Here is a 12,242-nt window from a genome sequence, read left to right as displayed (position 1 = left end):
CACACACACACACACACACACACACACAAACGAAAAAAATCTTAGAAATACTCTACATACAAATTCTATTTTATGTGTCTTTATAAATGTCTTCTCCCAATCTATGCTTGATTTTTAACTTTGTTTTTGAAACAGGTTCTTGCTATTATCTCAAACTCTAATTCCCCTGCCTCAACCTTCTGACTGCTAGGATTATAGATATGTTCCACCATACTTGGTTTATGGCTTGGGCTTTATTTTGGTTTTGATGCGAGAGTTGCCTACTGAACTATAACACGCATATAAAAAAGGGACCAGACCACAAGCAAAGTATTCAATAAAACTTTACAGATCAAACCCACTGAGGTAAAGAAACATTAGAGCTTGTGAAGTCTCCCTCATTCCTTCCCAATCACTACCTCTCCTTCCTCCCCACAAGGAGCAGTGCTCCTCTTTCTTACTCTGTGGGTGAAGTCTGCCTAAGTTTCAAGTACATGGAATCACAGTTCAGGCTTATCTGTATCTGGCCTCTTTCCCTCGCTGTGTTTGTGAGAATTATAGTGTCGTGTGTACGTTAAGTACAGTTCAGTGCAGCTGCAGCACAGCCCCCATGCATGTCACCTGAGTTGAGGTCACAGAAACAAGCCCCTGTGAAGCCCCACAGGAAGCTGCTGCTAGCTGCAAAGCAAAGAAAGGTTTCTTTGGTCTTGTGTACAGAAGGGACAGACAAAACGGAGGAGAAACTAAGCTTAATACTTAATTATTTGAAATAAGAAGTAAATTAAATGTATTTACAATTGCAACATGGTCTAAAGAAGCAGAACTGATTTGTCCCTATGCCATCCCGTAAACAAAGGAAAAAAATATGAAAGATGTGAACTCTCTAGGGAAAAAAAATTACCTGTTTACTCTACCGTCTGTTGAAGACACTGACTCAAACAAGGTTAGAAGCGGCTCAACAGATGACGCGGATGCTGGTGGTAACCATGCGCTAGTTTATATCAGAAGATACAAAGATACCTATATAGAAATAATTTAGAAAGAACACAGACAAAATGGGTGAACAGAAAGTGAGTTTTACAAGAGAAATGAAAACTCAAAATGAACAACACAGAAATCCAGAAATTGAAAACTACAGTTATGTAAAGTTTTTTTTTTTAAAAAAATGTTAGCTAGGCTAAACATCAGATAGAATTTAGCATTATCAAAGATCAGTGGAGTAGCAAGATGGCTCAGGCTGGAAGGGCGCTTCCAGCCATGCCTAATGTGAGTTCAATCCCCAGAACATATACATGTATATGGTACACAGATATGCAGGCAAAACACCCATTCACATAAAAAAATAAACTATCTTAAAAAATAAATAAGTGAACAGAGCATAAGACCTATAAAATAATATCAATCAGTCTGAAATGTGCACAATTGAAATTGACATCTTAGGAGAGAGAAACTGAATAGTGCAGAAGAAAAATATGAAGAAAGATGATTAACATTTTCCCAAAATCTAAAATATAAATTTACAATGGCAAATAACACTGAAATTGAACACACACATAGAAGATTTTACTTAAGACACGATTAGCCTATTGCTGAAAAAAAATTAGAAAAGGCAAAGCAGTCAGAGCAAAAAACCACTGTAACGTATCTCTGGAAACACAGATCCTCCAGAGGTGCACTTTACTAATGGAGGTGGGGTGCCCAATATGCACAATGGCTTGGGTTAGATCCCAGTACTGCAAAACCAGACAAAGGCAGGCCAAGAGAAACACCAGGATGTTAAGGATTCATGTCATAATCTTAGGATTGCATAGTAGCCAGTAAACATAAAATCAACAAATAAAGACAGAAGACTTCTTTGGTTCAAATGGTGGGAGTTTAGACTCTACTATAACTATAGTGGAAGGTGGTGGGCCCTTTAAAAGATGAAACCTATTGGGAGGTGCACAGGTCACAACAACCCTCTTAAAGCGACGACTAACACGGATCTCAGGGAGCAGGTTGCGGTTATAGGAGTGGATTCATCCCCTGCTCTCCTGCTTCCTTCCACCGCTGGCCCTGTGACCTCTCTCCTCACCTACATGCTATCTATCACCCAGGAGACCCTTATCCATGACAAGCAGATGTTAGCAAGCTCTCGGCTCTCCAGAACAGTGTGGTAAATAAACCTATGTTCTTTACAAGTTACCCAGCTTCACGTACCTTATTTTAGAAACACAAACAGACTGAGATAAAAGCTAACAGGGGAGAAGAAAAAATGCAATACCAGAAAAACATTTGACTATGCTAAAAGAGCAGGAACACAGATTTAAACACATAGCATCCTTCCGCTTACCATTAATAAACTAAGCACTAGCTTATTAGACTGGACTTGAAAATCAACCAAATGATATTTTTGAGACTCACTCTCTTTTTATACACAGTCTGAAAGCAAATGATAGAATACAGTACACTTTGTTTTTCTTCTTTCTTTCTTCCTAGATAAGGTCTTTTTATTTAGCCTAAGCTGGTTTTGAACTTGTAAAGTGTATACACACACACACACACACACACACACACAAACGGGGGGGGGGTTGATCCATACCTGGTTAATTGTTTATATGGCCTGTTTTTTTGTTTGTTTATTTATTTGGTTTTTTTTTTTATAAAAGATTTATTTATTTTATTTACATGAGTACACTGTAGCTGTCTTCAGACACACCAGAAGAGGGCATCAGATCTCATTACGGGTGGTTGTGAGCCACCATGTGGTTGCTGGGGATTGAACTCAGGACCTCTGAAAGAGCAGTCAGTGCTCTAACCCACTGAGCCATCTCTCCAGTCCCTGTTTATTTAAGACAAGTTTTCACCATGTTTATAATGCTGGCCTCAAACCTGTGATTCTTCTGCCTCAGCCTCCCCAGGGCTAGTATCATAGGTGTGTACCTGTGTGCCACCCAGCCCAGCTCTAGAGCCATTTTTTTTTAACTCCAAAATTGGTAATTCTTGAATCATTTTAATGATTCAAATACTTTTTAATCATTGTATTTATTATTATTTCTGAGTGTGTATGAATGATGTTTCTATAGGTGTGAATTTTGTGGTGACTGGGAAACTTTGAGGACAACGCTGAAGAGTCAGTCAGTTCTCATCTTTGACCTTCCACCTTGGGTTCTGGGACAAAACTCAAATGGCCCAGGCTTGTGTACCAGACACTTTCCCCGCTGAGCATCTTGTAGGCCTTAGGTTAGTTATGACAATTTTTATTTCATTTCTTTTTGGTTTTTATGTTAGCAAAAAAGTTCACTCTCCATTATACTTCAAAACAGATCAAGAGTACTGAAAGCTGTAGTTATACTGTGAGAGACATGTTCTAACATTTCTGTGTATATTTTTCTTTTTTTTTTTCTTTTTTGGTTCTTTTGAGACAGGGTTTTTCTGTGTAGCCCTGGCTGTCCTGGAACTCACTCTGTAGATCAGGCTGGCCTCGAACTCAGAAATCCGCCTGCCTCTGTCTCCCGAGTGCTGGGATTAAAGGCGTGTGCCACTACGCCTGGCTATTTTTCTTGACTAATCTAACTACAACCTTTATACTACTGACACCAGAGAACTGGTATTGGATAAATATTGCTAATTCTTTTTTTTTTTTTTTTTTTTTTAAAGATTTATTTATTTATCTATCTATTTATTTATTTATGTAAGCACACTGTAGCTGTCTTCAGACACTCCAGAAAGGGGAGTCAGATCTTGTTCAGGGTGGTTGTGAGCCACCATGTGGTTGCTGGGATTTGAACTCAGGACCTTTGGAAGAACAGTCGGGTGCTCTTACCTGCTGAGCCATCTCACCAGCCCGCTAATTCTTAAAGATGAGGAAAATGGGGCTGGAGAGATGTCTCAGAGGTTATGAGTAGCAACTGCTCTTCCAGAAGTCTTGAGTTCAATTCCCAACAACACATAGTGGCTCACAACCATCTGTAATGGGATCTGACACCCTCTTCTGGTGTGTCTGAAGACAGCTACAGTGTGCTCATATACATACAATAAATAAATCTTTAAAAAAAGAAAAAAAATGAGGAAAATGGAGAACACACACACACGCACACACACACATGCTGATAGACCTAGATGCTAATTACAAACAAAACTCTTAATTTATTACAAACTGAAAGTGTGGACACAGGCTAAAATTGAAGGTAATAGTAACACTCACTATCAAGGTACATCAAAGTAACTTTCTCTTTTTCTCCTTGGAGTTCCTACCAATTAGGAACATGTTTGGTTCTGAAAATTTTAACAAATATTTTCAAGATACACTTTGGGCCAGGAAAATATAGCTGAATGACATTCAATAATTCAACATTTACTTATAGCTCTTTGAATAGCTATACTCAGAGAATGATTATTAGCAAAACAAAATGAACTTGGACTAATCAGCACTTCTTAAAATTTGAATTTATTTTTATAGTGCTAAGAACTAAACCCAGGGCTTTCAGAATGCTAGGCACATGATCTACTGTTAAGCTATAATCCCATCCAAAACTTATGTGGCTTGGCATAGTGGTACAGATCTGTAATCAAAGCACGTGGGAGACTAAAAGCAAGATTATCACGAGTGGGCAGGGAGCCTGGGCTACACAGTAAACTCCAGGCCATCCTCAGCTACAGAGTAAGATCCTATTGCCAAAGGAAGGAAGCAGGGAGCAGAATTAAGTAAAGGTATTTGAAATAACATCATTGTTAAATATGGGCATAAGAAGTGTGTTTATCAATTCTGTAGACATGACAAAGCTAAGATGTCAGCTTATATGCTAAATAATAGAACTGGCCCTCAAAAGAAATGCTGGAGGGACAGGGGTGTATAGTACAGTTGTATAGCATGTGCTTAGCATGATCATGACCCTGAGTTCAATAAAGAAGGAAAGGGAGAGAGGCAGAAAGGAAGAGAAAGTGAACAAGATAGAATAGTTTCATTGGTACAAGGTTCTATCCATCAATTTACATATTGTCTATGGCTGCCTTTGTGTGGCAGAACTGAGTAGCTGTCACAGAGTATAAAGCCTAAAATATTATTTGGCCTTTTATGACCCTTGATCTACATGTATTAAAATTTAACTAGTTTAGTCCATGACAAAACCAACATAAGACAAGACTGGCCCAAAGGTAAAATTTAAAAGTGTTATTTTAGATTTACTAAAAGTTAGGCTGAGGGTGTAGCCAATGGGAAAGTGACACTGGGCAGGCATGGGCCCCAGGCCTGATATCCAACAGCTAACAAAACACAATTTAAGAAGTTAAAGAGGTAATACATTCCATCAATAAGGGGTCCATGGGTACTAAGGGCCCAAGCACTTATAATGTTGATATGGCAAGCTGGTAACACACACACAACTAGTAGCTGGGGGGTAACAATGTGATTCACATCCAGAATAGACATTATTAAGCTCCATACTGTTTGGAGGAGATAAAAAACAAAAACAAAACAAAACAAAAAAACCAAACTCACAAGCATGCTCCTCCAAATGAATAAATGTAATAAACAAACATTTCCTAAAACTTCCAGTGCCCCCTTTAGTATATTTATGCATATACTAAATATGCACATCCTGCAAAAGGATGACAAATTTGTGGTGTTTTTATATTTTCTAATTCTACTTTTACTATCTGAATTGGTGTGAATGTCTCAAAACAGGTAAATACAGGATGCATCTCTCATGTGGATAAATAATGTATAAGGGAGAATCATACATTTTCAAAAGAATTACAAGTTGGAGGTGATGCCCCAAACACTGTGAAGGTCAAGGCTGGAGGATTAGAAGTGAGCTTAAGGTTTTCCTGGGCTACAATAGACCTGCTCTCAAAAAACCAAAATAAATAGAGTTACCTGAGCCGGGCGTGGTGGCGCACGCCTTTAATCCCAGCACTCGGGAGGCAGAGGCAGGTGGATTTCTGAGTTCGAGGCCAGCCTGGTCTACAAAGTGAGTTCCAGGACAGCCAGGACTATACAGAGAAACCCTGTCTTGAAAAACCAAAAAAAAAAAAAAAAAAAAAAAAAAAAAAAGAGTTATGGTCTAGGGAATGTTCTCATATCTATGTATACAGTAGATGAATAAGATACAGTGTGTTCTCTTCAAAATTTCAGTTTGTTTTTTTTTTAAACCTCATTCTTAAATGATCTAAGATGTCTAAGGAAAGAGCAAACAGGCACTTTAATACAAAATGAATATAAAGCTCTTTAATACAAAATGAATGTACCTGAACTACCAATATCTGTCCTTTAAAACAAGGGGCAGAGATTCGGCTTTCATTAAGGTTTTGTTGCAGTTAATGAGAAAGGCAAACCAACCCCAAGAAACCCATAAAACCACCCAGCAGACATGTTCCCACACAGCTCCAAGATGGAGGTTTGAGAGGCCATGCTTGATCTAAGCAAGCAATGAATCCCCTCAGGGATTCTCTACCAAAGTGGTTGTAGGCTCTAGGATACCATCCATCCTTCTGTGTTTTACAGACAGGGACGGTGGATTCCCTATCCTTTACCAGGGCCATTGATTTTCTCTTTACATATACAGTGTAGCCCTTCCTGGCACTTCTTTCAGAAAACCGGGTCACGTCCTGGGCTGATTTTCTCCTTGCCCAGCACCTTTGGGTCTGGGTGCTCTTACATCTGCCTGCCCCAAATCCTTTCCTACACCATCCACTGGTAGCTCTGGTGTAAATTTAAAACCGGTCATTCTCTTTCTCCCACAGTCCTCTCACCTCCAAGACTCAAATAATTTCAAATAACGTAAATGCACCCACACTGACTTTAAATATTATTCCTGTTTGAGGTTGGACCATGCTGATAATGTGTTTCGTTTGGCACATTAACTGTAATTTGTAACTGTTCTTCCTTTTGAGGGTCAAAGCATCATTTCAGGGCACTAAAAGTTCTTGGGGAGGGGGGCCTAGAGAGAGAGGCCAGGCCCTAACCACAGTGTTCTCTCCCAGCGACATCGCTGCTCCTCCCGCGGTCACCCGCCGCGCATCTCCTCGCGACCGGTTCCTTCCCGCCCGTAACCCTCCTCCGGCCTCGCCACCGGGCTCCCACCTCTCCGGTGCCCGCCCACCGTGCTGCACGGACCCGCTCGCCTGGGCCTCGGGTAGCTCCGCGAAAGGACCGGGTCCGCTCGTGATCCCCGCCCGTCACGTCACGCCCCGCCCGGCCCCGCCCCGCCTCCTCTCGCCCCGCCCCCGCCTCGGCCTCAGCGGAGTTCCCAGGCGCGCGCCCTGCGCAGCTCCGCCCCGCCCTCTCCTGGCACGGGCTCCGCCTAGATGCGCCACCTCGCCTGCGCGTCTTTCCGCAGGACTACCCTTACCAAGCTCTGCGTTGCCTCGGGGGGCCCCCCCCAGAGATCTCGGGGGACACGCCCTCGCGCGGGCACGCACACACACGGCCCCGCCCCGCCCCTTTCACCCTTCCTGCGACTGCCCCGGCTTTCTCAGCTCGGCTGTCCCACCCCACTTCCAGCCCCGCCCCACCACATGCCCCGCCCACCCCGATCAGACCACGCCCCGCATGCCGGACCCGCGCACGCGCGCCTACCCAGCCGAGGCCTTTTTCCCCCCCCCCTCCCCGCTGGTACCTCGGTCCCGCGGCGCCAGGTCGCCCCCAGCCCCTCCCTCTTGCCACCCTCTGTGTGTGTCCCACCCTCACGGGCTTTGTGGCGTAGGTGCCGAGCCTCTTCCCGGTCAGCCGCTCAGTGGAGGAAGGAGCCGCCAGTGAGGTGCAGCCGCTCGCTGCCCCGGGCAGGGGCACAGGTAGGTGGCGGCCGCGGGCCGGGCGGCTCGCCGAGCCTCGGGCAGCGCGTGGGTGCGGGGGCGGAGTGTGAGGGACTGGGGGAGGGGAGAGGCCCTAGGGACGAGGTAGAGCTCGCGGTGGGAGAGGTGGGAGGATGAAGATGTAGGGGTGCCTGAGGTGGGTTTAAGGGTGGGGTCGGCGGCGCCCGGGGTTAGGCTGAGGGTGTGTGAGAATTAGGGCTCTGGGCGGGAGAGGGAGCGGATTTGGCTTGGGTGGACTTGGGGAGAGGCTTGGGTGGGGGTGCCGGGGAAGGGGGAAAGAAAAGGGGTTGAGGAGTGCAGGAAGGAAAGGAGCTAGGGTTGGAATAGGGGGAGGGGTGGGGCTTGGGGGGGCAGGGAAGAAACTAGTTGAAGCCGTGGATTGTGAAGTTGGAGATAGTGAGGCGTGAAGAAAGGGGATTCTGAAGGTTGAGGACGCAAAACCGGGAAAGAGGAGGAGAGACTAGGGTGCTAAGAGGAACCTCGATGGTGAGAGGAAGACTCGTGAGGAGGGAGAGAAGGATGGGGGCTGGAAACGGGTCGCTAGAAGACAGGTGGAGGCGGGGTTGAGTCTGGGGGACCGGGGCCGAATTTTGAGGGGCACGGAAGAGTCTGGGGTGTAAGGAAGATGGGTAGAAGATCTGGGAGTGAGTGGGGAAGGTTAGAATTTGGGGAGTGGGGGACTGAATTTTTTTCCTGTTTGAAAAGCTAAAGAGTGGGTAAAACTATCAAGATGTGGGAGAGATTAGCTTGCTCTTGGACCAAGTGTGGGCCTGGATAGGACATGAGTTTCTGCAGTTTCGGGGAGAAGGCAGGTAGGGAAGTTACAGGGAGAAAAGAAGTAGTGGGAAATTGAATAATGGCGGTGACACAGAACAATGAAGATGGATTGTTAGTCGCTTAGAGATACTTTCCCTTCGGATTTCTTTCTATGTTAAGAAAAAGACTTTAAAAACCACTACATTTTCAAGTAAGCCAAAGGTGTCTGCAGTCTTGAGATGAAGGTCGTGGGTTGACAGATGTTTTCCTGGTGTGTGGATATGGCGGATTTCTGCCCTGGCAGAGTGAAGGGGGAGCGCTTCATCTTTAAGTGAGCCCTGGTTCTGTTTCCACCCACTCTTCTTCAGATGACCACTGTTTTTTACTATAGTCCCTGCCCTCTTAACTCCCAGTTTGAGCCATTGTGAGTTCCAGAGAGAGCAAGTGGCCGGTGAGATTAATTTTGAGTGTTTTAAAAACATTTTTAAGGCTGGTGTCGTATTTTTATTCTTGAGATACAGCATCACGCCAGTGGGAAGATCTTGTGTTTTGGAGTTACACAGCCTTGTGATTGAATTCAGGCTCTGTCACTTAGGAGTTGTGAGCCTTAAGTAAGTTACTTCATTTCTCTGAGGCTCTTCATCCATAAAGTGGCAATACTGACCTCATAGGATCAGTGCTTACATGACATCATTTTATGTTGTACCTTACAGTGCTTGCCAGCTTGTAGGTATATAATAAATGGTAGCTTTCAGTCACATCTGGAATCATTATTATTTAACATTTACTTTGGCCTATTTATTATTCTTAGAAGACTGATCTATTAAGGTTAGGTGTTCTTTTTGATTGTTGGGTTTGGTTTTGGTATTTTTTTTTTCTCCGAACCATAGGCTCAGCTCACAGTTTTAGCACTATTACCCTGATGCCTTCTTGCCTCTTTCCTCTCCCCTGTCTGAGATAATTTTATGCTTTTTGCTTGGAAGCTGGATTCAAGTTTTTAAAACTTATGTGTGGTTGTCAATTATTTTATCCTGGCTCTCATTTAAAGATGTTTTACAGAACTGAAATTTTAATGTACCAAGGTTATATTTCATTTATTTGAAGAAATGATATGCTTTGTGCTAACTTTAGCGTCACTAATGTAATGCGAATGCACTGCTGTACATTTTTAATGCTTTGTAATGCTTAGGTAGATCACAGAGCTGTTTCTCTGTAGTGGGCTAGGACACCGCCAGACAGCCGATCACTCTGTTAATCTGACCCATAGCTGCAAGAGATCTACACTGAACATTGTTATTCTTGCAGATACCTGTTATCTTAACTTTCCAGTTTAAATGAACACTTCCACCTCCATGCCCCCAGGCTCTGTCTTTTAAGGGGCCAGTTTGTATAGGCCAGCATGAATAATGGTGAGGGGCAAGCAATATCCAGGATAGAAGCTTTACCCTTTATGGTTCTTAAAGTTGAAAGTTCAGACATTCATTTAATCCTTAGATCATTTTATAGTACATCACAAACTTGAGGAAGTACTTTATTGGAAGAATGCAGGATGTTAAAAAAAAAAAAAAGTTACCATGCATGATTCCCTAAATTAAGAGTAGTTCTTCAAATAACTGAAGAAAGCAAAGCCTTGGATTGCTGCCTGGACAAAATGATAAAGATTTACTCTTCAGTAAATACTGAATTTTTACATCATTTAAAAAGAGAATACTGTTTGATGAGTAGTCTAAAGATATGATTTAGTCCTCACTGTGCCCCCTTTTTTTGAAAATGACCCTTGGAGGGTAAAGTTGCCAGGAGGGGCAGAGTAAGGGATTAGCATCCAGACTCTGGTCCCACGCTACTTGTGCCCCCTGCTGGATGGAGTCATACTTCCAGTTTCCATGAGATGCTGTCATCCATTCATTCCCTTTTACTCCAAAGTTTGTGGGAGGTTAGAGATGAGGATTAAGGGCAGTGCAGATAAGTAAAGCCTGGGTTTTTGTCTTTCTGTCCTTTTCAGTATTATGGTGTGTTGGTCCATTAAGATACATTATCTTCATAGGGTTTGCCCTTCTGCTGTTACAGTTAGATCGTTAGGCCAGGTATAGTGGCTTATAACTGTAATCCTCAGTACGTGGAAAGCCGTGGTAGAAGGATCTCTCTGAGTTTGAAGCCAGCCTGGACTGCATACTAAATTTCCGGCCACTCTAAAATGGTGATAATGATATGTTTTCTTTCCTTCATTCACCCACTTGATCATTTCTTGTCTATCAAATAATTTGTTTTTATGCCATACGTAGTATCTACTTTCTGATATCCAATAGAGTAGGCTCTGAAGTTCTAGTCTTTTGTTTGTTTGTTTGTTTTTCGATTTTTTTTTTTTTTCGAGACAGGGTTTCTCTTTGTAGTCCTGGCTGTCCTGGAACTCACTCTGTAGACCAGGCTGGCCTCAAACTCAGAAATCCATCTACCTCTGCCTCCCAAGTGCTTGGATTAAAGGCGGTGCCACCACTGCCCGCCTTGAAGTTCTAGTCTTAAAGATCAAAGGGTATTTTCTTTTTCTCCAGGTTAGGATTAAGGTCTGTGAGGTCGAAGGGGCTAAGTGCTTGCCCCTGCTAAAGAAGCTCTTATAGCAACCGGGGAGAGCATCTTCTCAGCAGCAGCCCTTGAATGCTGGCAAGAGTATGAGGTGTAAGAACTAGCACTATGACAAGACTTTTTTTAAACTGGTTTTTACTTTAGTTGTTTTGTCCTCCCTCCCCCACCCCCACCCTCTCGGAGCACCAGTAGCACTATAGCCCCGTCATCTGCTCTGCTTCTGCCACCTGCGGAAGGGTCTGACGAGTGGGGGAGGAGCCTGCAGCTGTTGCCTGGAAGAGGAGCTGGCTCCTAGCAACAAAATCAGCAGGCCCTTCAATGCAGCACTAAATCTACCCCTTTGAGGTCTCATTCAGTTCAGCATCTATCTGTTGAGTGCTTACTCAGTACTAAGCACCATGTTCAGCCTGAGAAAGAAAAAACTCACAGCTTTGGGTAGAGTAACAAGTGAACATAGTACACAGTGCTCAGTGTCGTGTAAAAGGAAACACTGGGTGCTTTGGGAAAACCAGACAGGCATAGACTGGTACTGGGGTTGGAGAATTTTCCCAGGAGAATGCTGAGTGATGGTTGAGCTGAATGTTAATGATGAACAGGAAATAGCTAGGTCAGGCAGAACAACCAAAAGCAGTAAACTAAGCTAATTCCAGTGGGTCAAGTGAGTGGCAGTTTACCCATGTAGCATTGGGAGGGCCACAGAATAGGGCATAGTCGATGAGCTGGAAAGGGTGCGGCTCTAGGGCTAGGCTGGGCCCTCCTTTCTGATGTGCTTTATACACATAATTATTCTCAGGAGAAAAAATGAACAGTAGTGATTCCCACAAATAGGATCATTGCTTGATCTTCAGAGACTCAGCATTTTTGTCACTGACTTAATTGTTTGCTGACACTTCTAAGTGGCTTCAGGCCACTTTGTAGGTATTGATGTAGAACCTGACTTGATATACCCCCAAAAGTCAACCAGAGTCTTTGAGGGATAGTTTCAGAGTCCTTTAGAAATACTGCTAGGAGCCAATCGTGGTGGGGCACGCCTTTAATCTCATCACTTGGGAGGCAGAGGCAGATGAATTTCTGAGTTCGAGGCCAGCCTGGTCTACAGAGTGAGTTCCAGGACAGCCAGGGCTACACAGAGA

General features: G+C 43.7%; 2 protein-coding genes across 8 annotated transcripts in view; one reads left to right on the top strand and one right to left on the bottom strand.

The window, feature by feature from the left end:
* Hspb11 (heat shock protein family B (small) member 11) overlaps nucleotides 1–7,704 on the bottom strand; it is a 27,265-nt gene extending 19,561 nt beyond the window's left edge. For 3 of the 6 annotated variants that reach the window (XM_029540241.1, XM_029540242.1, XM_029540238.1), the window contains exons 1-2: nucleotides 7,076–7,137; nucleotides 881–999 (exon numbers count right to left, since the gene is read on the bottom strand). The gene's annotated coding sequence lies outside the window, so the exon portion shown is untranslated. Of the gene's footprint in view, nucleotides 1–880; nucleotides 1,000–7,075; nucleotides 7,138–7,642 lie in introns of those variants that run through there. The other 3 variants (XM_029540239.1, XM_029540240.1, XM_021200925.2) reach the window with 3 other exon arrangements.
* Nucleotides 7,497–12,242, top strand: part of Lrrc42 (leucine rich repeat containing 42) — a 22,848-nt gene continuing 18,102 nt past the window's right edge. Inside the window, exon 1 of one of the 2 annotated variants that reach the window (XM_021200517.1) lies at nucleotides 7,497–7,752. The gene's annotated coding sequence lies outside the window, so the exon portion shown is untranslated. Of the gene's footprint in view, nucleotides 7,753–7,873; nucleotides 7,910–12,242 lie in introns of those variants that run through there. The other variant, XM_029540237.1, reaches the window with a different exon arrangement.

Source organism: Mus pahari, chromosome 6 (assembly GCF_900095145.1).
Source record: "Mus pahari chromosome 6, PAHARI_EIJ_v1.1, whole genome shotgun sequence".
Taxonomy (NCBI): Eukaryota; Metazoa; Chordata; class Mammalia; order Rodentia; family Muridae; genus Mus; species Mus pahari.
This window is presented reverse-complemented; position numbering and strand designations above follow the sequence as displayed.